At 47.5% G+C, this 26,924-nt stretch overlaps 1 protein-coding gene across 9 annotated transcripts in view; it reads left to right on the plus strand.

Annotated features, from left to right (window-relative positions):
- CLOCK (clock circadian regulator) overlaps positions 1-26,924 on the plus strand; it is a 2,260,868-nt gene that overhangs the window by 936,427 nt on the left and 1,297,517 nt on the right. The gene's annotated exons all lie outside the window — the stretch shown is intronic.

A 26,924-nucleotide genomic window follows, 5' to 3' on the forward strand; every position in this document is an offset into this window, starting at 1 on the left:
CAAAAAGGAGCTATGGGAAGAATTGAAGACAGACCTTGCCACCTTCCTTCAGGCTCTCATGTCTGATCTCAACTCCAGGCTCACTGCCCTACACCAGGCTGTTGACTCAGTGGGTACTCACACCCTGTACCTCGCCACTAAGTTTCAGGGGCTTGAGCACCACTTTGGCCAGGTGGAGAATTCTTTGATTCTCCTCAGGACCCAATTACAAGCCTTCCTGTTGAAATGTTAAGACTTGAAAAACTGTGCCTGATGAGACAACATTTGAATTTGGAATTTGGAGGAAGGGGCAGAGGGTCCAGATTTGGAGGCCTTTGTGGTGGGCATGTTTTCTGAGCTACTGGGGGACGATCGCACCAAGGATCAATTGGACAGGGTTCACAGAGTGGGTCCCTTGGCGCCTTGAGTGGGGGCTGGGGGGGCTACACTTGGATAGTGTAATCAGTCTCATTACAGAGTGCTACCGCCTCAGTCTTTCAAGACATTGCCCCTGCCAAACTGGCACGCCGGCTGTAGTTTAGGCCTGTGACTGACAAGCTCCGCCACAAACACATCAAACATAGGTGAACTTATCCATTTGGTCTCGCCTCTGACTACCAGAACAAGACCCACCACTTCATGGATGTGACTGAAGTAGCAGCTTTGTTAGGAGTGTCAGCTCCTGATGAAGAAGGACCCGAAGGAGATACGGAAGGACTATTTACGAGTTACGCAAGGGAGGCGGACAAGGGACAATGGCAATCAAAGCATCAGACGAGGTGACCAGGGAAGCGTTGGAACTTGCGCCGGGTACCACGCTATGACTCCATATTACCTACTATGAACTATGGGAGAACTAGTCATACTATCTGAATGATGCTTATCCAATCTGAGGGCCCTATCAGACCTTTAATCCTGTGATTGAGGTAATCATCACATGCCTCTTTGTAGGGCAGAGCAGACTTTTAGAGGCCGCCCTTTACACTGCAAGATGGTGGGTGCTCATCTGCATGGTTCACCTGACTGTTTCTCACCCACTCGCCTTTAACTTGAGAGAAAAACGCGAGAATGCACTAGCTGATTATGACATTAACACCTGATCCTATGCAGCCTGTAGTTACAGCGCAACTATATTGGGGAACTAGGTTTTCTTGTTGTTCTTCTGGTTTATTTTACATGAGTGAGAACATTTTACTGCACGGTGGGGGAACAGCGGGAGTGTTTGAGGGAAAATATGAGGATGGTTTTACACTCCTTACATTACCGGAATGGGAGGGGGCTCCATTTTACATCTGGTCTGGGGCTTAAGCGAACAGGTTTATGACGAAATTCCATGGTCTTGACTACCTTGATATGGTACATTAAAAGTCTAAATTCTCCGGCTAAATGACATAAACTCTGGAAATACCTCCATGACTGGAGATATGATATACAGTAGTATTACAAAAAACCCACCTCAAGCATGGTGTAAATCCCAGTCTGTGCCAGAAAACATACCCCTTGATCTACAGATCTTCTGCTCCCACTAAGCATAATAGGATGGTACTTTTATTCCATTCTTTTTTTTTTTTTTATTCTTTGTTTTTATTTATTAACTTTTATTGGGACCACAAAATATGACAGAAACATTGTATTCTTGTAGCTTCAGGCACTTATCACAATAAACCACATTCCATTACAGTTGCATCAGCCTATGCTACAGCGTAGCACAGTACTCACTGAATATTGTACAGCAAAAGACTTCTCCACACATTTCAATGCCACCCCGAACTAGTGCTACAACTGAAACAGTAGTTTCAACCATGTACCCCGTAGCCGGAACCTATACATAATCCTTATGTTGCAGATGAGTTGGCATTCTGTGAATTGTTTGTCTTTGTAAGCAAGTAAGTTTGATAAAGCCCCCAGAAGTTTTTTGGTCTATTCCGAGGCGGTAATAACTCGCTGTAGTATTCAGTTTGCGTGCTACCATATGTCATGTCATGTGTCAATCCCTTCAGAGTGGGGGACGGGCCACGGGAGAAGCAGATCGACACCCTCCGTCTCGCCATGAGAAGCCCCATGTCTACCAGTCGTCTAATTCCCTTTGGCAGAAGTTTGAAATACCCCAGTAGGGCAATCATAGGGTCCGGGTCTAGGGTGGAGTCAGTAATATCGCTAAGTGTTTTAAAAATCGAGACCCAGGAGGCCGCTATCCTAGGACATAGCCAGTCACGTAACCCATATCTACAGATTCTCTCTGGTGTGTAATATACCCTGTTTAAAAATGTGAAGTATATTAACCTGTGACGCCCATTCAACGAGATACGCTTCGTATTCTCGCAGCAATACTTCCAAGTTTTGTCGTCAATTGCCCGGTCCAGATCTGCCTGCCATGCTAGTCGGGCCTTAGTATAATGGTTGCCTCTATAGTCCTGCGCTATTGAATAGATCCTTGAGACAATGCACACAGCTGACACTGCTTTGATCACTTATGTAAGTGGCACAACCTCAGGTGGTTCTTCTAATTCAGGACCCAGTAAGTCTCAGCGAGTGCTTCACCCTGTGAAATTGAAGTTGAGTCAGTGTTGTTATCGTTTGTCCCTCTAACCTCACATCCTACCATGATATCGCTTTGCCTTCATCAAACAACTCCCCTATCGTATGAATGTTGATAGCCGTCAGAGCCCTGACAACTCCGGTATCCCTGCACGGGGGTAACCAGTCACACCAAGCCAGCGGTGTAATGGGGGAATAAAGTATAGCACCAGCTTGTAGTTTCAAAAGGTGATGCCAGGCATGTACCGTCGCATTAAGGGTGTCAAGTATGCCTGTTCTACGGTTATGGGGCTTAAACAGAAGAGCCAGAAGCACTGTCGGGCAGCAACCACCTTCTCTATCCGGAAATGCAGGGCTTCTGTGGGACCATGTATCCAGTAATGAGCATGAGCGCTCTGCGCTGCTCTATAATATAAGTCTAGATCCTGCGCCCTCAAGCCCCCCAGGCTATATGGAAGTGTGAGTATGTCCCATTTGACCCTAGCATGTTTCCCAGCCCAGGCTAAACGCACCATCAGAATTGTTAGTGTCCGGAGAGGACAATAGGAATGTTAGTGAATAAGAATTAGAACCTAGGTAATACCACTATTTTCATACTAGAGTTTCTGCCCACAAGCGAGAGAGGTAACTGTATCCACCTATCTACGTCATCCTCAAGTTTGGATGTTGCCGTCCCATAGTTTTCTCTGAAAACCACCTCCGAATCGATGTGTACGTTGATACCCAAATACCTAACTGGTTCTGTTGTCCAAATCAGGGGGTAATCAGGAGTAAATTGAACTGTCTCTGCAGTGAGCGGAAAGATAAGCAACTTATTCCAATTCACCTTGAGGCCTGACTTAGTCCCAAATAGGATAACTTCGCGTTGCACCGTTGACAAGTTCTGTTCGGGGTTTCTAACATATAATAAGGTACCATCCGCATACGTGGAGATGATCAAATTGTATGCCGAGAAACGTATGCCCCTATGGCTATGATATTCTCGCATCACACAAGTGAGGGGTTCAGCTACTAAGGCATATAACCGTGGTGATAGTGGGCACTCCTGTCTCGTACCTCTAGTAATATTAATCGGGTCTGTGACAAGATCACCAATTTTGATTCTGGCTGTAGGGGAGTTGTATAGCACACCTATCATTTGCAAGAAGCCACCCCCAAGCCCTATTCTCGTCAAGACATGCTTCATGAATTTCCACTCCACGGAGTCAAATGCCTTTTCCATATCGAGGAAGACTGCCACCGCTTGAGTATCCCGTCGGGTATGCTGTATAGCTCCGAATACGGTTCTAAGGTTATACGTGAGGTTCCATCCAGGGACAAAGCCAGCCTGTTCTGGTGAGGTCAGCAGCGGCACCAGGGGAGAAAGTCGAGATGCTAAAATCTTAGCATAAATGTTAGTGTCTACATTGAGAAGCAATAGCGGTCGGTAGGAGCTGCAGGCGGTCGGGGGTTTCTTAGGTTTTAAATAGCTACTATTAACGCTTCCCGCATAGTAGGAGGCAGTAAGCCTGTGTCAATGATTTCGTCAAATAGAGATTGTAGGTGCTGGACCAGTAGGTCTTTAAACTCTTTGTAAAAGGACACAGTAAGGCCATCTATCCTGGGCGTGCTATAAGATTTCATTCCAGCAAGGGCTGCGGTTATTTCTTCTGCGTCTAGCGTGCACATGAGGTATTCCCTGTGCCCATTTAGCAGCCAGGGCAATTTAATATGAGTGAGGTAATCCAATATGGCTTCGTCATCACATCCGTCCTCCGTGCTATAGAGAGATGGATAGTATTGCTTGAATCTGTTGGCTATTTCGAGAGGATCGGTTAAGGGCTCCCCCTCAGCAGTATGCAGCGTTGACACAGTCGATTTTTCACGTCTGGTCTTGAGCAAAGACGCTAGCACCGACCCCAGACAGTTACCCTCCCCGTATATGCGAGCTGTCGCATATTTACCTAAGTGACAGAGTTCTGTGTCTTCCGTGGTGTGATATTCCTCTAAAGTGCGGTGTAAGTGTGTGGTATTGTCGCCCTCCCCTTTTAAAAATTGTTGTTCTAGGTTGGCTAAGTCAGATTCAAGGTCCATAAGGTGCTGTCTTATAGTGTGGAGAACACCAGAGTGCTTGGCAATGGCAATGCCCCGAATGTACACCTTGAAGGTTTCCCATACCATAGCAAAAGAGTCTACTGATCCCACATTGGTAGCGAATAATGTCTCAATAGTTTCAGCCAATTCCTCCTTAAAGACTGGTTCTAATAAAGAATATGGGGGGAATCTCCAAGGGAAGGGCGGTATGACTGTCTGGGGGGTGTCCAAGTCAATCTGTATAGGGGCGTGGTCTGAGAGTGTGCGAGGGAGGATCGCGCAATCATGGATCTGTGTGACCCAGTCCCTCGAAAGAAAGAAATAATCAATCCTAGTGTGAAGATTATGATAGGCTGAGTAGTGGGTGTAGCCTCCCAGGTCCTGTGAGCGCCACACATCACATAGATCTAATTTGGTAATGGTGGACTGTATTGACCGAGCTGAAGCTGTAGGGCGTCTAGGTGTGCCACCTGATCTATCTACAGCGGGGTCTAATACACAATTTAAATCACCTCCCCAGAGGAAAGGGCCAGAGCCATAGTGGCGTATACTCTCAAAGAGCTTTGTGAAAAAGGCAGAGTTATCAAAATTGGGGCGGTAAGTGTTAATAATAATCAGCTCAACACCCTTCCCGCAGCAGCGAGAAATAGTAAAACGACCCTCTGGGTCCGTCTCTAGTGCTTCCAGGCGAAGGTCAGATTTGGGATTTACCCTATTTCAGTACCCCTCGGGAGTGCGAAGTAAACCCTGCTGCATGAACGGGACTCCGTAACCCTCCGCTCTGTAGAAGGGCACTATGCGGGGGCAAATGAGACTCCTGTAGGAGAGCCAAGTCTATGCCACATCTAGTGAGGAAGGCTATAACCTGCCGCAGTTTTCTGTAGTCATTAAGACCCCTAACATTCCAGGTTAGGATTTTTAACTTGCGAGATTGAACAGGCATCTAGGCTGTGTGCGGATCTCGAGAAGTTGTGCATAGTGTCGTCTCCATGTGGACTTGTATGTCTTTGTGTTGTGCCCTGCATCCACAATGCGTTGAAAAACATTCTGCTTTGGTCTCTGCAACATCCCTACCCCCACCCACGGCATGCATCCCCCAACAGTGCACGCACGGTATATCATCCCCCCCTCCCAACAAAAATTAAAAAAACTACGCTCCCGTGGCACAGAGCTAGTCTCCAGACTGCGGTCTGGTATCTCCCAAAGTGTACATGAGATGAACAAAAACACCATAACATTACAATCAGAACGAATACCCAAGATTGTGTTACTAGCGTAGGCCGAGGTTGCTAGCCCGTTAGATGGCAAGAATTTAGTAAAATTAAACAGTTGGCTCCCACAGCCATCTGCTCACGTGTAATTGCGGTGCGTCTTATAACGATAACACTGCATCAGCCCCGCCCCACTCGGAACCCATCTAGGGTAGCTAATGCCCTTGAGGCGCGAGCAGGCGCATTCTGCGAATAATACTTGAGGCCAGCACATATTACACTACCGCTCGGCCACCACTGCAAAGCAAAGTAATCAGCAGTACCAGTGTTCCAGTCAATATCATTCAGCCCACTCGATCCCTCTCACCAGCCACCATCCCATTGGTGACATGCGCGGCTCCAATCCTAGTCCTGCTCTTCAAGACAGCCTCCTGTTGCTCCTTCCCCGGCGTTCTGACCCGAATCCAGCCGCTGGACCCTAGACCATTCCTTCAGAATTTTTTGCAGCGTCTTGGGGTCCGTGAAGATCCGTGATTTACCCTGACGATTCACTCGGAGTCTAGCTGTATATAACATGGTGTAGTCCAAGTTTTGGTCCCGTAGTTGTTTTTTCAATGGAGCGAATTGTTGGCGTGCCTCCTGCACACGAGTTGTGAAATCAGGCAATAGTGAGATCGTCACCCCTTCATACTGCAGATTTTGTTTCTCTCGAGCCACCTTTAACGCAGCGTCCCTGTCTCTGTAATTCAACAGTTTGGCGATGATGGACCTCTTGGGCGCACCACGATTAGGGCGCGGCCCTAGTGAGCAATGCGCCCTCTCCACCACGAGCATGGGGAAGAAAGTCTTATTGCCCAGCAACGTAACCAGTAGTTTTTCGACAAAGATCTCCATGTTGCCAACTTGCGTCGTCTCTGGCAGTCCTACGATGCGGAGATTGCTGCGTCCAGACCATGCCTCCAACTCCTCCGGCTTGTCTTGCAGGGTTTGCAACGCCTTTCCCATTTGTTTCTGTTCCGAGTCAAGGTCCGTCTGGGCTTCCTCGACCTCCGTGACCCTGCGCTCGGCCATGTAGAGTCTTTCCACCTGCTTGTCCATCCTTTCCGTCATTCTGTCCATGTGATAGGACAGGGAATCCAGTTTGTTTCCCAGTACTGAAAAGCTGCTCTGCAAGTTCTTTTCCATAGCCTCCTGTAGACCGGTGCAGTCTGCAGTGTTTTGCGCAGGTTGTCTCCGTCGTCGGTGGCAACTTCTCGCCCTCTAGCCATGCTTTGGTCAAAAGTAAGCTTGGGTTGGGATTTGTCCACCCTACCCATAATGTTTGGGATCCTGAGAACTGCAGCCCGTTTGTTAACACTTGTAGGGTAGGCGAGCGTATCGTCGGACTGGGCCGTCGATTTGGGCGCAGTCGCACGGTATGAAGCACCAGCCAAGAGGAATTCATCCTTGAGTCACATGTAAGTGTCCCTGCAGGGCCTGTCTCCAGACTTCAACAGCCGCCCCAGCAGACTAGCAAAGCGCCTCCAATACTGCGCAGGTAGGATGTCAGCAGGCGAGATGGTGAAGCGTGCGCCCCGGGTCAGCCCGGCCCCGTGAAAGGAAACAGGGCTGCGATGAAGGATTTCTCCGGCCGGGTTACATCAACTGTAAGCCACTGCAAGGGCTGCTGCGGGAGCCACGCTGCATTCCCCGCCACGGAGCAGCCACCCAAGCCTTGAGCCGGGCTCCACAAGCCTCGTTGGCTGCACCACTCACCAGTAGTGTAATGCTCATGGGTCACAGCAGAGGCCTCCACCAGTCTACGCCGCAGATCCCGTATAGGCGCTGGAAGGGTTCACAAAATGGCGACGTCCAGGGGCTAAGCACTATCCATCACAATGTACAAGGCCTCAGGAGCGGAGCTGAGAGCCAGCGGGACAAGCCTCTGTAAATGTACAGGACGACCTCATAGGCCACCGGTCAAGCCGTCGTTCCAGGCACCAGAAATCGGCAGTATCATGCGCCGCGGGCAGAGCCAATTCTCGCCGGTAACGGCCGAGAGCAGCCGCGGCACCCATAGACGAGGATGGCAGTGGCGCGTCTCACCGCGTCTCCGTCAGTCGCAGGGCCGCCAGGGGGCTCCACGCAGCATCTGCGAGTCGGCATGGAAGAGTACAAAAGTCAATCAGGCGGACCGGTCAGCAGCGCCCGCACGCGGGCACAACCTTATCTCCGTCTCCTCATCACTCTAGACCAGGGATTGCGGCCCAGGACAGGAGCGCTGTCATCGTCCCATGCAGCTGAACCAGGAGCGGGCGTAGCGATCCCCAAGCAGCACAGCGCACACACAATACTTTCCGGGGCTGACAGACAGAGAAGGTAAGGCGAAAGTATTAGCACCAATGCCGGATTATGACAGGAGATTGTGATGGCTCTACGGATCTATCGGGTTATGCCACCATCTTGAGCCCAGGCAAGCTCCGCCTCCCCTTTTATTCCATTCTTCTTTAAAGTTTCAACTGGTGGGCTGTAAGAGGGAGGGAAGAATAATGTTGGTTAAAGAAAGAATTATAAGTAAGCTGTGTACAATTGCTGCAGTATATGCCCCTAATACCAATAAGGACACCTTTGTACACTCACTCATATCCTTTCTACCAGGATTTGCAGAAGTGGAGATCATTATGATGGGGGACTTTAATCTCACGCTGGGAGTTTTCCTAAAGGCCTAAAAGAGGCAATCCTGCAGGTGGGTCTGATAGATGCCTGGTGAACCACGCAACCTACAACCTGGGATTAGCTGTTTTCATACACTACCACCGCACATACTCTCGGCTTGATTACACCTTTATTAGGCAATCTTTTGAACCTTCAATTGTAGAGACCGGAATGCACCCTAACACCCTTTCCGATCATGTCCCTGTAGAGCTTATACTAGAGTGGGAAACCCCGATACCCAAATTTTGCCGGTGGTTCTTTCCAGGGTCTCTTGCTAGAGACTGCCTTTTTCATGATGAACTTTGGAAAACCATAAAAAAATTCTTTCAAATAAACAACCCGTGGATACTTATCCTTCCACCACGTGGGTCCCCTTTAAAGCCGTACATAGGTGGAAATGTATCTCCTTGTTGTCCACCCTGACAAAACTGAAATGGCAAGACAGACTAGCACTCGAGGCCAAGCTCCAAGTGGCAGAAAGGGCCCATAAAAAATTCCCGAGCTGGTCTCGATAAAGGAAAGTAACAGCGCTACGGAGGAAGTTGCAGGCTATACATACAAATTGAGCTAAATTACCTCTGTTAGGCCTTAAAAAACAACATATTATCAGGGAAACAAGGCGGGATCCCATTTAGCGTTGCAACTCATAGTCAAGCACGAGAAATAATACATTGGTCAGATTAACTTGGAGACCGAAGAGGAAGTTACCTAAGAGGAAGGTAAAGCGTGAGCTTTCTGTGATTTTTACAAACATCTCTATTCCTCTGAGCCGATGGAGGAAATGGCTCAGCAGGACTATCTAGCCGGGTAAACCTTCCTCAGGTGAAGGTTGACCAAAACGAGGTCCTGGGAGGTCCCTTCAGGGATGATGAAGTTCATGCGGCCATCGACGGCCTTAAGCTCCACAAATAGCCAGGGCCAGATGAGTCCACAGCCCAATTTTATAAGACCTTAAGCTCAATATAGTACCTCATTTGACTGCCCTATTTAATTACATTTCTGAGGTTCCCAAGATGACGTGCACGATGGTTGAGGCGCTGATCTTGTTCATCCCGAAACCCAGGAAGGACCCCTGCATTTGTGCTTCCTAAAGGCCCATCGCTTTACTGAACCTAGATGCCAAACTCTCTTCTAATATATTAGCCACTAGATTGGAAGAGATTATGCCAGACCTGATCCATCTGGATCAGTCCGGTTTTATCAAAGGGTGGCATACGCATGGCAACTTGCAAAGGTTTGTCTACCTGGTCGAAAAAGCTACTAAAAAGCTCATTCTGGCGGCATTTCTGTGACAAGATGCTAAAAAAGCCTTCAACTGGGTGGACTGGTCCTTCCTCTATCATACATTTGCAGCTTTGGCATTGGGGAGCACTTTATTGCTATGGTTTAGGCCAACTACACCAACCTGCAATCGCGAATGCAGGTAAATAGAGTGGGCTCCGATCTCTTCAGTCTAGAACAATGCACGCTCCTGTGGTGACCACTGTCCCCACTTCTATTTTTACTTAGTATTGAACCCCTAGCAGTCCAGGTGCGTGCCACACAAGCTATCCAAGGCTTTCCCTTTGGATCTGTAGAACATAAAATATCGATGTTTGCTGATGATATACTACTTTCCCTCACATGCCCTCAGACATCTCTAGCTGCCTTGCAACTTAAACTAAAAGCATATGAGGCGGTGGCAGTATGTCGTATTAACTTGCATAAGTCCTTCCTTCTCAACCTGATTCTGTCCACTCCCGAGATGGAGGCCATAATTAGGTCCACCCCTTTCCACTGGGCAAAAAAAGGTCTCGCATATCTCAGAATCACATTCACCTCCAGGGTGGTTGACCTTTACCAAGCAAATTACCCTCCGCTCCTACACCAACTTAAGGCAGACTTCAAAAGCTACACGCCCATGTACATAACTTGGCTTTATTTCATCAACGCAATAAAAATAACTGTCTTACCAAGACTGCTATATCTTTTCCAAAGGCTTTTCATCGAGATAGAACGTGACTTTTTCTCTATCCTCCACTCCCTGGTGGCCTGCTTTATTTGGAAGGATCGCAGGGCACAACTCTCCAATAAATTGTTAAGATTACAAAAAGACACTGGTGGATTAACATTGCCTGACTTCCAGTTATACTATAGGGCAGCACAATTGAGTGATTTCTGAATGGTCTTCATGAGAATCAATCAAACCCTGGCTATACATGGATAGAACAGTGATGGGCCGATACATATGAGATATTCTATGAAAGCCAAAGTCAGACCACCACCCAAACGCCTATCTTGGTACACTCACTGGGATGACCCTTAAGCTGTGGGATGCAGTGAACTGATCCACTGGGCAGGCTCCTTTTGCCTCACCCTTTACTCCTATCCACTTTAATCCAACCTTTATGCCGGTGTTTACAGATGGCCTCTTTGGTCTCTGGAAGAAGGGGGGCTGCCTTACAATATCTGACCTATTACATGGTCAGGAAATCCTCACATTCGAAAATTGCCATCTGGATTTTGCTCAGACGAGCTCTGAAAGGTATCACCACACACAACTAAAACACAGGGTACTGCACCCATTGCTGAGATCCGCTGCCACTAGGGACGTCTTCCCCATAAAGAAGTTTGCACGATAGGCGGGTGGATCCTGGGGCTGCATTTCATTTCTACATTCACTATTGATAACTACCACCCCCACAATCAGACCTCACCAAATAGCATTTTGGGAACTCATACTTGGGAAAATAATAATAACTGTTGAGAAATGGCTGAAACTGTGGAGAGATATCTCAAGATTTAATCACTCTGTGAGAATGAGGGAAGCATATTACAAAGTGCTTTTTGGCTGGTACCTTTACCCTACCAAACTTGTACTCAAAGACGTCTGATCTCTGCTGAAGGGGATGCAGATTACTTGGGGATTTTCAACATATCTGGTGAAACAGCCCTGCCATTCGGCCTTTTTGGTCTGAAATACTAGCCCAGATCAAAGGTATTTTGGGGTATCCGCTCCCAGCTCCACTAGGGTTTGCCTTATTGGGATTGCGGGATGAGACCCTTATACGCCAAACCGATCAATCCTGTGGATTTGCCTCTGGGCTGCTGAGATGGCCTTAGCGACTTCCTGGAAGAAGACTGAAGTATCATCGATGTCCCAGTGGCATGCGCAACTGTGGCAGGCCATAACTATGAAAAGGATGGCTGATATTCTTTTAGACAATTAAAAAAACATTGATTATATCTGGGGCACATGTGTGGTTGCTATCAACAAGCCTCCCGCTCCTTACATGTCCCACTCGTATACAAACGCTTCACCTCTTCCGGATTTGAAGTTGAAGGTAGCCAGTGACTGCCCCCGCTACACTCGATGCCCTATTCCAGTGCCCCCAGCTACTACTTGACTTCGTCCTATATATGGCGGACACTGATTCTATATCCCCACTCGTGTTTTCTTGTTAGGGGATATTTGGGGGTGGAGGAATTATGGTAGGAAATTATGATCTTGAACTCCATTGTAGACTTGTTGGTGATACTTCATTGAGATGCTCTGTTTGTATTTAGGAGACCATTCAGTTACACAAACTGTGTGTAAAACACTAGCACTTACACTGTGTATTCATGGTAACCTCTTCTTGTAATACTGTCACAGTATGGATTTTGCCTTGTAAAATTCAATAAAGAAAGTGTGAGAAAAAAAGAAAGCTTGTGGGTCGCCTGCCTTTACTTTGCGAACACATAAAGCTGTAAATCTAATCGGGCAGTTCTTCAACACAATTCCCATAGATCTACACTTACACTATTGTGTCAGTAAAGTAAATACATCAAAAAGCACATACTTCGGAGCTAGACAGGAGGGAGGCAAGGTTTATAGACTTAGCGAATGAAAAGGTGTAGGTACACACTTTTGGAAATGTCTCAAATTGTAAAAGTAAACGTATGGAATGCAAATGTTGTAACCCACCAATGTCAAGCTAATAACTGTGCAACTTTGTCATTTGCTGTCTTGTTCAATACAAATAGTTAAAAAAAAAAAAAAGAGCAAAAACTTCTGTAGGACTAATTGATGCTCCATCACCAAAACCTAATGGGAACACAAATGGCACAATATAACCATCTGCAAAATTCCCTGGACTTGACAAACAGTTCATTCATCCAGGCAATGACAAAATGAGAACACGTGAAAGCCAAAGTCTGAAGGATGTACTATGTATTGAACTTTTTTCAAGAATTGACAAAAGTTCTATCTAAAGCCAAACCTAAAAACAGCATACAGCACCACCAGTCGGCTTGCATAGTTTTCGAACAGTCTGGATGAAAAATGCAGGGCATTTCCAAAACTGTAATATGGTAGGGCAGTACAAGTTTGTGAACCTATGCAGGGGATTCAGTCCTGACAGGCACTCAGTTGGGTGCTTACTCAATAAGTTGGTGTAGGGATCAGCCTGTGTTTATCAATTGTTGCAGCTTTGAGAATGCATTAACATTTCACAAATCGAATGGTATATTAATCACTTAGGAAATTGAGGAGGATTTCCTGCTAACCGTACCTCTTTCGGCCTACCTTAAGCCTCAGTTGTGCTCATCTTCACCTCTGCATGTATTTATGTACTGTAACGTTTTTAGGTTTTGCCTGCCCTTTGCTTGCGAGATCTCTTGGAATGAAAAAGAAAATCTTAAAAGCCCCCCCCCCATTACCTTCCTTTATTTACGGTTGGTTGCCTCCTCCTCCCATGTCAGTCTCATTTCCTTGCTTGTTATTGACCAGCTCCTCCTCGTCTCCGGCTTCCTCCTGGGGTTTCATGTGTATCTCTGTTGTGAAGCCTGGACCAAGTACTGCTTCCTGTCTGTGCGTGCGTCCCTGCAGAGCTACTCTATTTTTATTTTGTAGTGTAGTACTCTATAAGAGTAAATCGCTTTACAGGCTGTCTCTGCTTGCCCTTCCCACCCCCACTCACATTGGTTTCTGCTTTGCCTGTTCTCCCCACACCCCTCCACCACCCTCCCGTGATTGCTTGCCCCCTCTGACTTCGTTGCTTGTCCTGTCCACAGATCCCCACCCTCTCCCGACCCCGTCACTGCTTTTCCCTTTATTACTTACAGCTCTCTCGTAACCGCTTTTAACTGTCCTTTATTGCTTGTTACTATCTGTGTCTTTCTCATAAAGTCGTCAAAATGTGTCCGTCTGTGCACTTTCTTCATTTTTCAACGCTTTAGGTAACTGTGGAGTGCAAAGCTTTTACTTTCGCTATCTCTGTCTGCCCACCCCACCCCACTAGTATTCGTTGTTGCTTGCCCTGTTCAGACCCACTACCTCCTTCCTGTTGCTGTTTGTCCTCTCTGACCTCATTGCTTGGCCCGTCCACATAACGTTGCCCTACCTGTCACTGCTTTTCCCTTTGTTGCGTGCAGCTCCTCCATAGCCGTACCTCACTCAACCCTCCCCTGCCATGTCTTCTCTGTTTGCCTTGTCCCTCCCACCCCCTCTTGGCTCCTTTTTTGCCCCCTCCTCCCCACCTCGGAGCAAAAGGCGCTATGACCAGCAGCGACTCCCCCGCTGTGGCGGAGGAGTGTCACCCCTCCACCCCCGAGCAGCATTAAGAAAAATGAAAATAAACCAATAATAAGCTGGGGTTTATTATTGTTTTATTTTGTTTCCAGGCCAAGTCTTGGGGATGGGGCGAGGGATATGATAGGCACCAACGGGGGAGTGTTGGGTATTGTTGTCAATGCGCATGACGGACGGCTGGCCAAACCGTCATGAGCCGTGGAGCTCTCTCTGCGTTGCTGGGTTGAAGACAGCAAAGCAGAGGCTCCCAGTCTCCCTGGGAGCGCAAATCCTCTGCGTTCAGTCCAATCCTGAAGCTGCTGTCATGCATGAGAGCAACTTCAGTATTGGCCGCAGCAGTCCTGCCAAGTACCAAGCATTAAGCGTTAGACTAACGCATTTCCGTGTGGTGCTCTGCATCACCGCACTGAAATGCATTGTCACGCATTATAGGCATAGAGCCTCAGCTCACTCAAGCAGTAAGCGCTGCCTAAAACTGTTATATTGGAGCGTGGCAGCTGGCAGCCCGCTGCCTGTGGCTTGGGGCTCGCAGCTGTGCTAGTAGGCTGCTTGCAGGAGTTTGTTGTGGGAGGGCAGCTGTTTTCGGCAATGGCGTCCATAGTGCTGTCTGCTGCTTGCACCATGTGCTGTCAGCTGCAGTTAAAAAAAATCCACAGACCCCTGGCGCCGATGAGAATTCAGTTGCCATGGGGATGGAGTCTTACATGGGCTCAAGTGTAGGAAAAGCATCGTCCAACTAAAGTTACTAATTCTGGCAAGGCCTGCAGCATTTACAGTTTAGAAAAAGTACATGTGTGTGGAAGGAGCGCAAAGCTTGTCAGTAAGTTAGATATATTGTCGAAACGTGTGCTGAAGTAGGACATCTTTGGGGAAAGTCCCTGTCCTCAGGCTCTCTGCAACGAGTTCTCTTATCACCGTAGAGCCACTCCTCCTCATCCCCGTCTCCTCCATGGGATGCAGTCGCTGCAGCTTGAGTTGCCTCAGCTGGCGCAGGATTGGTACTTGCTGCGAGATCCGGGCCTGGTGATGGTCTGTCGCTCTTTCTGTCACATGGCTCATGTTGTCCCACAGTACTGCTCAGGGGGCCCCACCAGCTCCGGCGTCACTTGCAAGCGCTCAGCCATGGGCTCCCTGCTGCCTCCAGCAGGCATTTCGCCAGTGGAGGGAACGCGGGGAACCGCTGGCGAAATGTAAGTTACTAGCCACCTGAGTGTGTGTGTGTGTTAACACTAATTCGATTTTGGCACCACAGATAGCTGCCTGCCTGCATTCAGTGGGTGCCATGCCGATCATGTAAATTACTCTAACTCACTACCAAGGTGAATTTGTGTTAAGGCTTCTTTATTCAGCCCCAGCATGTTTCCTTTGTCTTCAGTGCTTGATTCTGCTGCCGCAAAAGTGTCACTCATAGTCATTGAAGTGTCACACATAATTACAATGAATTTATTAAAATGTTACACATAGCAATCTGAAACATTGGCAGCTATGCCGCAGGGGAGGCTGGGTGCCTGTGCCTGCAGTGGTGCCACGAGATGAGCAGAAGACTGGTGATGTCGCCGGGCTGCAGGCAATTTTTTTAGGTTTCGCCTGCACAGCACTTGCGCTGTGCTTGAGAAATCTATTGTTTTCTTAGGGTTTGCCAGCACACTGCTTGCAGGTTTTGCCTGCACAGAGCTTGCGCTGAGCTTAAGAAATCTGTTGTTTTTAATATAAACTTAAAAGGGACTTGCATCCCGCCTCCTCTCATATATTGGTTCCTGAATATGCCACTTACTTTCCTCCATTTCTATTGGCTGTAGCATATTTTCCTGCATTTACCAATGCTTGTTCCTCCTCTGCTTCTCTTATCAGTTTCCCCCCGCCAAAATACTGTTAACATCCGCTTTGGTGGAACGATATTTCCATAAAGTTTTGCCTTTTATTCTTGCAGCAGCATATTTCTATAACAGATAGGAGGGAATAAGTAATTTGTGCAGCACCACCGAGACTCAAATCGGGATCCCCAGCTCTCGAGTCAGCAGCTCTGGCTGCTGTGCCACATTCTCTCCACTCCCGTGTTATCTGTCAAAGAGCTCTTTCCTTCTCCCTAATGAGTATTGATGAAAACAGCTCTTTATTAATTACATAGGTGAAACTAATGCTTGTTTTTGTTATTGTCCCCTTACCTCCTCACCTGCCACCCTGCCTCTCTCCTCTGATACAAGCCGCTACAGGCTATGACAGTCAACACTGGTCTCGCTTTAGCGCTTTGTTTTTATTTACTGCAAGCCATCTTTAAAAATGTTAACTAAGCCAAATAGCTTGCACAGAGCTCTTTGGCTTTGTTAATGTGTGCTCTTTAGGGTCAGCACTCGAGACCTCTTGTATATACTTTAGTATATATTTATATATATATATAAATACTACTTTGTGGGCTCACAGCCCGCCCACTACTTTCATTTGTCTGTTTCAGTCTCCTTTAAAAATCCTTGCTTGCTTGTGGTCAAGCCTTTCTCTTTGTCCCTCATAATCTTCAGTTGTTTACTCCCATGGAGCAGTGCCCCTGTACTTGTACCCTTCCACTTGACCCATGGTATCATCTTTTTAAGGACTACTTTTTCCTTTCTCTAAAAAGCATTTGAACAGAGCCTGTATGTTTTCAGTCGCTCCAGAGCTGTTTCTGTAAACAGGGCTGTAAATCATGTTTTTCTCTTGTTACATTTGCTATGCATTCAGAGACCAATGTCAAATGTTGGAAGCTGTTTTTCAAGGGTGCCTGTTTCCACCCCGGCGACCGATGCGCAAACAGTTTCGAGACCACCACTATTTACATTGATTTACGCATTACAAGTTGTCCATGCAAGAGACAGTTGCTTTAGTACTGTCCCATTTGAAGATGGCGGTCTCACATCATGACATCATTAACGTTGTGAGAACGCAGTCTTGTTTTCATAGTGTGGGCACTTGCAAAGGTCCATAGGGCCGCACTCTATAGCCCTGCTTAAAAGAATGCTTCGAAAGTGGAAATAAAAGAGGAAATTTGACTGCGTACAGCAGTGATATTTTATATATCAGAATTCAAAAGAATAACTTTATTGTATTGTAGATTGAGAAGTGGAAAACTACCGGAAGCGAGATAGTAGAAGACAGTGGCCAGACTGGTCAAATCCGGATCACGCTCTAGTCCGCACAGCTGTGTGCAGCCTGTAGCTGCCACCTTGCTTGTTGAATGGCTTTTCCTTACCTTTCCAGTCCTGCAGGTTGGTTCTGCTGATGGCCTCCGGCGCCGCCTCCTGGATCACCACGGCTAGCATTACGATCTCCATCCATAGGCCTCAGCCCTTTGGCCTGCAGGGGCTTGGGTTGGAGATGCAGGTGCATAGTGGCATCTCATTCCTGCGCTCCAAGGGCTCCGCCGTAGGAAGGCCAGGAGTTGCTGCAAGAGGGTCTCCGGGCCATGGCGGCTGATTAAAAAGTACCCACGGATCCCGTGGAGTAAGCAGCATGTGGGCTTAGTATCCAGGGCTGAAGGAGAAGGAGCTTGCTGGGCTGTATGAGTTGCTCTGTTACAGAGGCCGCCTATCTTTAGCAGATTGCTGGACTTCAGGTGCAGAAACCGAGCTCTAGCAATCGGCAGGTCTTAAGGTACAGGCACACAGCTTTAGCAGAATATCAGATGCAGGTACACAGCATGGTGGGCGTTTGACTGAGTGCATGGACACTGCTTTAGCAAGCAGAAGAAAGACTGCGGGCACACAGCAGGAGATCTGCCACAGACAGACACGCTGCTGTAGTATGCACGAGAACTAGCAGATCAGTTCTAAGTTAGATAGGCTGCTATAGCATCCAGATGTGATAGAGGCGCACAGCTGCAGAAGGCAGGGTTCTGTTAGTGGCAAACCGCTGCAAAGTAAGTCATCAGTTACAGTCACACTATAGTAGGACGTAGGAGCGCCAACAAAAGACAGATTCGATGATTCCAAGCTAAAAAGAGACCAAGCGCTTTATTTGGTCTGAAGCCATTCGTTTTCCCTGTGCTCTTAAGTAGCGTCCTTACTACATGTTCGAGTTGTTACCTTTCACAGGAACTGTTCAGTGGGTACACCCTCCGTGGTAATACCAGAGGGGTACATTTCTAAAACAATTAGTGTGAGCTCTTGAAAAATGCCCACACATTTTCTTAGCAGCACACTATGCACAATGAAGCACAATGAAGCCAAATTCACCAAGAGTTTGCAGTAAGTTGGTGTGACTTACTCTTTTAGTACTCCTCACTAATTCCTGGAGTAAGCCTGGACTACACCTAACTTTCTCGAATAGAGAACTACGTCATGAGTACTTGTTGAGTAATTTATACATACAACAGGAGGACATTACAGCAGAATCTTTGTTAATTGTACCCTCAGTCTCTAGGTGTACGTGGACAAGTAAACAATTTAGTGCGTCCAATTTAACTGTATTCCCTCTAGTAAACTAACTGCATGCATAGAGTCCAAGCATATTTGTTACACTAGCGGTTCATGACGTGAGCTGTACATTATTGCAACAACACATCTTGTGTGAAGCATTATTTGTTAAGGCCCTCTTGATGGCGTTAGACTCTTAACGGAAGAGGACAGCATCTCTCTATACATGCACACTGGGGGTCCAGCACTCTTGTGCTTACATGCACACTCAGTCCTCGTGACTTGCCTCAGACTCGGTGCATGCATGGTAGCAGTTAAGCTCACTGACACCTTAAGGAGGGCCTAATGTGTATCTACTGAATCAAATCGTTATCTTTATTCGGTCAAGAAGATATCAGACTATATAAGCAAGGCAATACCTTAGAAACAGGGTTCCAAACACATACAGACTATCCCATAATTAGAAAACGGCAGACCCTTCCATATGCCCATTTAACATTCAATGAAAAAATAAATTTATAATTTATATCTTTAAAAATTGTGTACTGTCATGGGGCAGCAGGAAGGTAAGAGCCTCAGTAATACTGGGCCCGCCATACCTGCCTGTCATGCTTACCTGAAGCAATCACCAATCCTTAAACATTTCATGTAGATCATCATACAGTTCATAAAACAGACTTCCTAGCGTAAATTACACTCTGACATTCTAAGGCAGATATCAATTGTCAAAAGGGACTGCAAAAATAGATAAGCTGGACAACAGTGAAGAAAATGTTGATGCTTTAGGTAACTTAATATATAATGCCTCCTCCATTTGTTATAAAATTTGCAGAAGAGAACAACGTGCATTGTTGTCTGTGCCGAAACATTATCGCATGGACACTTGGATAAAGTGGAGGACCAATCGTTTACATCTGGAAACGTAACCATGCGGTGAAAAATGTCCATCCTAAAACGTGTTAAAACATAAGTATGCTTTTGGTGTGGGACCTGGATAAGATATTATTGAGTATCATAACTAGTTAGAATTAGCTGGTTTCTTTGAACAGAACCTTTCAATAGTTCTTCTGACAGCCTATTATTCTCCAGGTGTACTAAACAGTCAGTTGTTAGGTCCTTCCTGTTAAGTTTCGCTAAGCTTTCAGGATTATTAAAATATTCTGGGTGCCCCAAATAGTTGCAAAAACTCTCTACATATTTTAGGCAGGTAATTTTTGCGTGTTGAGTAGAGTTTAGGCAGTCCCTAATGACAAGTTGATTAAAACCAGTATACTCAGATGTCCACAATTTATGCCACAAGAGTATGGGCTTGGTCTTAATTAAATCTGTAAGAAAAGGTAGTCCCAGCTCTGAATGACAGACAAACATTGATGCATATTTAGGAGTATAGTATAGTTCCTATTTCCCTTATAGTCTCTGCGCATTGGAATAATATATACTATAATTCTGTGCATAGGACTGAGGTCAGTATGCTCCTATCGAGTATATTAAATTTAATTACTTGTGTGCCAGCTAACTCAGAGGTCACTAGAAACTTCCCGAATGAACATTAAGGGATTCGTTTCTGACAACCGCATAAACATGACAACTTTGTTTCCTTTCAGAATCGGAACGTGTCTCAGAATCGTGGAAACTATAGATAACAGTTTCACTCAGTCAATCGTGCATGCTTATTTTCTTCAGAGTTACACAGAAAATAGGAAGACGGGCGTTTTCAATAAAAAAGGATTTATGGAACAGTCTTAGTTCTCGTGTAAGAGATATGAGCTGTCACAATCATTAGACAGTAAGCAAGATATAATATGCACAGCGTCAGCAGTAAGAAGAAGTAAAACTGCAAAAGCATTGTCTTTTAGCTATGACCTATATCTATATACATATACATAAATACACAGGCAAAAAGTGGATACTCATCTGGTGCTTCTAAATAATTCTACCCCAGTGTACCTAACTTGAATCAATCAATCAATAATTTGAATAGCGCACTACATACCCGGGAGGGTCTCAAGGCGCTGGGGGGGTTCTACTGATCGAACAGCCAGGTGTTGAGCATCCTCCTGAAGGTCAGCAGGTCTCGGGTCTGTCGTAGGCTCAGTGGGAGGGTGTTCCATATCTTGGCGGCGAGGTGGGAGAAGGATCTCCCGCCGGTGGTTGTTCTTCGGATGTGTGAGACGGTGGCTAGTGAGAGGTCGGCGGAGTGTAACTGGCGGTTGGGGATGTAGAAGGAGAGCCGTCTGTTGAGGTAGGCTGGGCCGGTCTTGTGGAGTGCCTTGTGTGCGTGGATGAGGAGTTTGAAGGATATCCTTTTGCTGACGGGAAGCCAGTGCAGGTCCCTCAGGTGGGGGGTGATGTGGCCGTGGCACGTCGAGGATCAGTCGTGCCGAGGCGTTTTGGATGCGTTGTAGTCGTTTGATGAGCTTGGTCGGGGCTCCCGCGTAGAGAGCGTTTCCGTAGTCGAGTCTGCTGCTGACGAGGGCCTTGGTGATTGTCTTTCTTGTGTCTGTCGGGATCCATCTGTAGATCTTGCGGAGCATGCAGAGGGTGTTGAAGCAGGAGGAGGAGACGGCGTTGACCTGCTTGGTCATTGAGAGCGTTGAGTCTAGGATGATTCCCAGGTTACGTGCGTGGTCGGTGGGTGTCGGGGCTGCTCCCAGTGCCGTCGGCCACCAGGAGTCCTCCCAGGCGGAAGGGTTGGTGCCGAGGATGAGGACCTCCATCTTGTCCGAGTTCAACTTCAGATGGCTGGTCTTCATCCAGTCAGCGACGGCCTTCATTCCTTCGTGGAGGTTGGCTTTGGCGGTGATGGGGTCCTTGTTGAGGGAGAGGATCAGTTGAGTGTCGTCGGCGTAGGAGATTATGTTGAGGTCGTGCTGTCGGGCGAAGTGTGCGAGCGGGGCCATGTAAATGTTGAACAGTGTCGGGCTGAGGGAGGATCCTTGGGATATGCTGCAGATGATCTCGGAGGCTTTGGACCGGAATGGGGGAGGCGGATGCTCTGGGTTCTGCTAGAGAGGAAGGAGGTGGTCCATTCCAGTGCCTTGTCTCGCATCCCTGCGGCGTGGAGGCGTGCGCGTAATGTGCGGTGGCAGACGGTGTCGAAGGCGGCGGAGAGGTCTAGGAGGATGAGTGCTGCGATCTCGCCGTTGTCAAGCAGGGTCCTGATGTTGGTGGAGGCGATGAGGGCAGTCTCGGTGCTGAGGTTGCTGCAGAACCCTGACTGGGAAGGGTCCAGGATTCTGTTTTCTTCGAGGTATCGGGTTAGCTGTCTGTTGACGATTTTCTCGATGACCTTGGCCGGGAAGGGGAGCAGAGAGATGGGCCGGAATTTCTTGAGGTCTCTTGGGTCTGCCTTGTTTTTTTTTTTAGTAGGGCGTTGATCTCGGCGTGTTTCCAGCTCTCTGGGAAGGTCGCGGTCTCGAGGGACAGATTGATGACGTTGCGCAGGTGGGGTGCGATGGAGCTGCTTGCTTTTTTGAAGACGTTGTGCGGGAAGGGATCTGACGGGGAGCCGGAGTGAATTGTGCTCATGGTCTTGATGGTGTCATCGATGCTCACGCTGGCGCAGGCTAGCAGGGGGTCGTGGTCGATGGTGTGCGGAGGGTCTGTTGTGTTGCTGTCTATTGGGGCTGTCTGGGTGTTGAAGCTGTTGTTGATGTCTGCTATCTTGCAGTGGAAGAAGGTGGCGAGGGAGTCGCACAGGGCTTGCGACGGCGGGATGTCGTTGGTGTTGGAGCTGGGGTTGGAGAGTTCCTTCACGATGTTGAAGAGCTCCTTGCTATTGTGTGCGTTGTTGTCGAGGCGGTCTTTGAACGAGGTTCTCTTGGCAGCCCTGATGAGGTGGTGGTGGTTGCGGATGGCGTCCTTGTGTGCTGCGCGGTTGTCCGGAGTTTGTTCGCTGTACCATTTCTTCTCTAGTTTCCGGCAGGCTTGCTTGGAGTCTAGGAGTTCTGGGGTGAACCAGCTGGCCCTCTTGCTGGTGTCTCTGTGGGGGGGTTTCTTCAGCGGGAAGAGGGTGTTGGCGCATTCCTTGATCCAGCGTTTGAGGCTGTGGGCAGCGTCGTCGGTGTTCGAGGGTTCGGTGGGCTGAGAGCGAGGTTTGCATGTAGTTGGTCTTCGGTGATTTTGCTCCAGCAGCGGCGGGGATCTGTTGAGTGCAGTGGTGTGTGGTGGGTTTCTGGAAGGTGAAATGGATGCAGCGGTGGTCGGTCCAGAGGCGTTCCGTGGTGTGGCTGATGGAGACATGCAGGTTTGAGGAGAAGACGGGGTCGAGCGTGTGGCCGGCGGAGTGGGTGAGCTTTGTTACGAGTTGCTTCAGTCCGAGATTGGCGAGGTTATCGATTAGGGTTGTGGAGTTGTTGTCGTTGTTGTTCTCAAGGTGGAAGTTCAGGTCTCCGAGGAGGATGTAGTCGGTGGAGGTCAGGGCGTGCGTGGTGATGAAGCCGGCGATGGAATCGCTGAACTGGGGGCGGGGTCCGGGGGGTTGGTAGACGAGGGTGCCTCTGAGGTTGGAGTTGGGGTCTGTGTGGATCTGGAAGTGCATGTGTTCGGCGGTGCTGAGCGCGTCGTCGGTGCTAGTCGCGACCCTGATGCTGTTCTTGTGGACGATGGCGATTCCTCCTCCGACTCCATTGATGCGGTCTCTGCGGGTGATCTTGTAGCCGTTTGGGATGGCTATGGTGATGTCGGGTGCGTAGGAGTCGTTCAACCAGGTCTCTGTCAGCGGCGCGCCCGCTGCGGGCGGCCTCACAGCGGCCGACATATATGTGGAGGTGGGAGGGAGGAGTAGCTGGGAGGCGGTGGCAGCGAATGGGCAGTCAGGGGGGGCGGGGCCACAGGGGACGCAGCGGCGGGGGAGGAGAGGGATGACGAAGGGAACAGAGGGAAGGGCACAAGATCGAGTGGAAAAACGGGTGTTACAGAAGGCAAAGGGCACAGGAAACAAAGGGGAAGTGAGTGGCACAGAAGGCAAAAGTGCTCAAAATAACGGGTGTTACAGAAGGCAAAGGGGCACAGAAGTACAGGGGGAACGAGTGGTACAGGAGGCAAAAGGGCTAAAAAAAATGGGTGTTACAGAAGGCAAAAGGGCACAGAAATACAGGGGGAACAAGTGGTACAGAAGTCAAAAGGGCTAAAAAAAACACGGGAGAAAACGGGTGTTACAGAAGGCAAAGGGCACAGGAAACGAGGGGGAAGTGAGTGGCACAGAAAGCAAAAGGGCTCAAAATAACAGGTGTTACAGAAGGCAAAGGGACACAGAAGTACAGGGGGAACGAGTGGTACAGGAGCCAAAAGGGCTAAAAAAACAAACAGGTGTTACAGAAGGCAAAAGGGCACAGAAATACAGGGGGAACGAGTGGTACAGAAGGCAAAAGGGCTCAAATAACGAGGGGGACACGAGTGGAACAGAAGGCAAGAGGGCACAGAAATACAGGGGCAGCTAGGAGACAGAAGGCAAAACCGGGCAGAGAGGCACGGGGCAGCGAGGGGAACAGAGGGAAAAATGGCACAGATCAAGTACAGGCAGCGGGGAAAGACGGGGAACAGCAGTCACAGGCACAGTAATGAAGACAACGGCAATACAGGAAATACAGTGAAAACAATAAAACAATACACTACAATACAATAACTAGCGGAAAAAAGCGGAGATGAACAAACCTACGGCCTACCACTGGCCACCAGGGATGAGGCGCAGGTGGTAGCCTGCGGGTGGAAGAGGGCCTCGAACTTCCTCAGCAGCGGCAGCTGGGGCAGGGACACACAGGCGGTGCTGTGCGAAGGGGGAGCGACCTACCTGGTAGGTCGCTCCGAGGTAGGAAGTAGGTGCTGATTTAAGCTATAGTTGGTCTGAGCTTAAGTTAGTATTTTATATGATATGCCAAGAATTTCCTTAGGTTCTAGTCCGCTCCATACCTTAGAATGAGAGAGGTGGGGATCTCTTTCTAGATCGCGAACTCTAACACCCAGCAAGGGGAGTTGGAACACTGGAAGCTGGCATCTCTGCGTGCAAGGAAGACAGTGTCTGTTCAGTGCGTCAGGCGGGGACTCGAACTCTTTCAGGATTTGCCGTGGCGAGCCGTATAGCCGAGCTGTGCCGTGCCGTGAATTGCTAGGGCAAGTGAAGGTATATTTATACCTAGAAGGTGTCTAGGAATGCTAGCATTGACGTAAAGTCGGGCAGAGGAAGATTTCATGAATGAACCCCTAAGGAATAGTAGTTCATGCATAATAGATGAGTTCTTGGAGAAATCAATAATCCCAGCAGGGAAAATCCCAATGGCTTAAGGGTCTGGTTTCTAAGAACTCGTTTTGACGTGGGATGGACGGATGTAGGTGACCATGCCTGTATTTGGATCTGCATGGCCAATGCCTAAATAAGAACTGGAATATTATGCCTAAATAAGGACAAGTCGAATTGTGCCTATATAAGGGCATGATTCAATAGACCTAAAACGGGTATCTAAAGTGACACACAACACCCAGTCCACTTTCGATAGAATGACATTACTAAATGCTAAACATGATAAATATGTAAAAATAGAGTATCACATGAGTCACTAAAATTATATCTAAAAGCATAAAAACCGTCTTCTAAAAACAGTGGCTATGCATTAAAAAGCAATAATGTTGTACATAATTAAAGCAAGTCTCATTCTAAGCAAAACATATTACATCGATCGCTAAATGAATGAGTACAAGTATATATAAATACAATGATATGGTTCAATGGTACAGAAAGGAAAAACAAACCATTTAATGTCATGATTACATCGGTGTTAAATATAAGATGACAACGTGTCCCTGGAAGTGTTCAAGGAAATCTGTTCTCTATGAATAGTTCTACTATAAGCAGAGACCATCAGCCAAAAAACCCCCCAAAAAAACGATAAAGCGAAAAAATGAAAATATCCAAGCTTTGTCTTTTGTTTTTAGAAAAATGAAGGCCAAATTCAGTGATTGTCTGGTACAATGTGTGCCAAATCAAGAGTTAGTGGAAGGTGTCGGAGAGAACATGTAATCCTCCAATCCTGTAGACAAGCAGTCGTCCACCGATATTGGTGACAGGTCAAATATCTCATTTAGAAGATTAACCGCACATAGATGTGGAACATCGTCAGTAGCAGTATTCGATGTTACCTGTGTGCCTGTTGATCCGTCTCGTACCTCAGCAGTAACATGTCGCGTCTGTGAGATCTCAATGAATGCCGTCATTAGGATTGGTAGCTGCTGGGGACAACACAGAGCATGGGCTGTTATCGGGTCCAGCAGAGTATCGATATTCGTAGGCATGACTGATGGAAGTGTCAGACATATGTCTAGCACGCATTCTTCACCGCAAAGCAGGGAATGCAGAACAGGTAAGATGCAATCCTGCCAGATAGGTCTGAATGACAGAAACCATGTGGCGTTCAGTTCTTGTAGACGAGGTAAACCCAGTAGTTGTACTATGCGCTCATGACACCTCCTCTCTAAGAGCACTTTCTCCAAATTGTTGGGAGTGACGCTGGTGGATAGGCTTGCCATAGCATAGCAGGAGAAACAAAAATAGGATTCCCCCAATGAGTGCTAAAAGAAACGGCAGATCACCAAGTGCATAAAGTTTGCATAAAGGACGGCTTGAAAAGGTGTTAACAGTCCTGAACATATGGTCTTAAATACATGCACAATACCGCTCGTATAAGACATGTTTAAGATACGTTCTAACATTTCCGTTAAATGTGTAGGGCAGTTGGTACGTAAAAGAGCCTGTATCTCAGCCGAAGTCCTTGCAATTTGTAGATCATAGGTTTCTTTGGCAGAGGTCAAAGGTACAGTTTTCTGTAAAAGAATGGCTTTCATTCTGCTTAGAGTATCAATTCGTATAGAAGAGATGTTCAGTGAAGGCCATAAAGGCGACTCCCTGACTGTGTCTATTTGGGGGAACAAAACTTGCAGCAAGTGACCCTGGAAGTAACCGTTACTATATATGTGATACCTGGCAACATGCCACAACAGCTCTGATCATTCAACATGAGGTAACTCCCATTTGAAAGTTGTCCAAATGTTGGATTAATCACAGCAGCTGGTGAATCCTGCAGGTGGCAGGATAAGTTTGAAATGGAACCGCTACAGGCCCCGTGTAAACTAATATCCCGACCGCTCAGTGCATTTTCACAGTGTGTACCGCTAATAAACACTTCACGCATCCCACTCCAACATCTGTGTTTGTAAGGTAAATCCCCAGGATGTCCTGATGTATTCTTTACCCAACGTTTCATATTTGCCTGCTGGTATGTATTTGAGGCAATACTGAAAATGGAAGGTTGTAACAAGCAGAGTTATTTTGCCATGAATTATCCATTCAGTAGCTGGTTTTTCTGCTACCGTAAATGCCATTTTTTCCAGTTTTTCAATGCTCAGCATTGCATATTTAGCTCCCCTTTGTGCCAGTTCGATCTGTTTATCAGTAAGATTGTATTCTGAGAACAGAGAAGACGTGTTAATGAAACGCCAAGG

This window comes from Triturus cristatus, chromosome 2_2 (assembly GCF_964204655.1).
Source record: "Triturus cristatus chromosome 2_2, aTriCri1.1, whole genome shotgun sequence".
In the NCBI taxonomy this organism is placed as follows: Eukaryota; Metazoa; Chordata; class Amphibia; order Caudata; family Salamandridae; genus Triturus; species Triturus cristatus.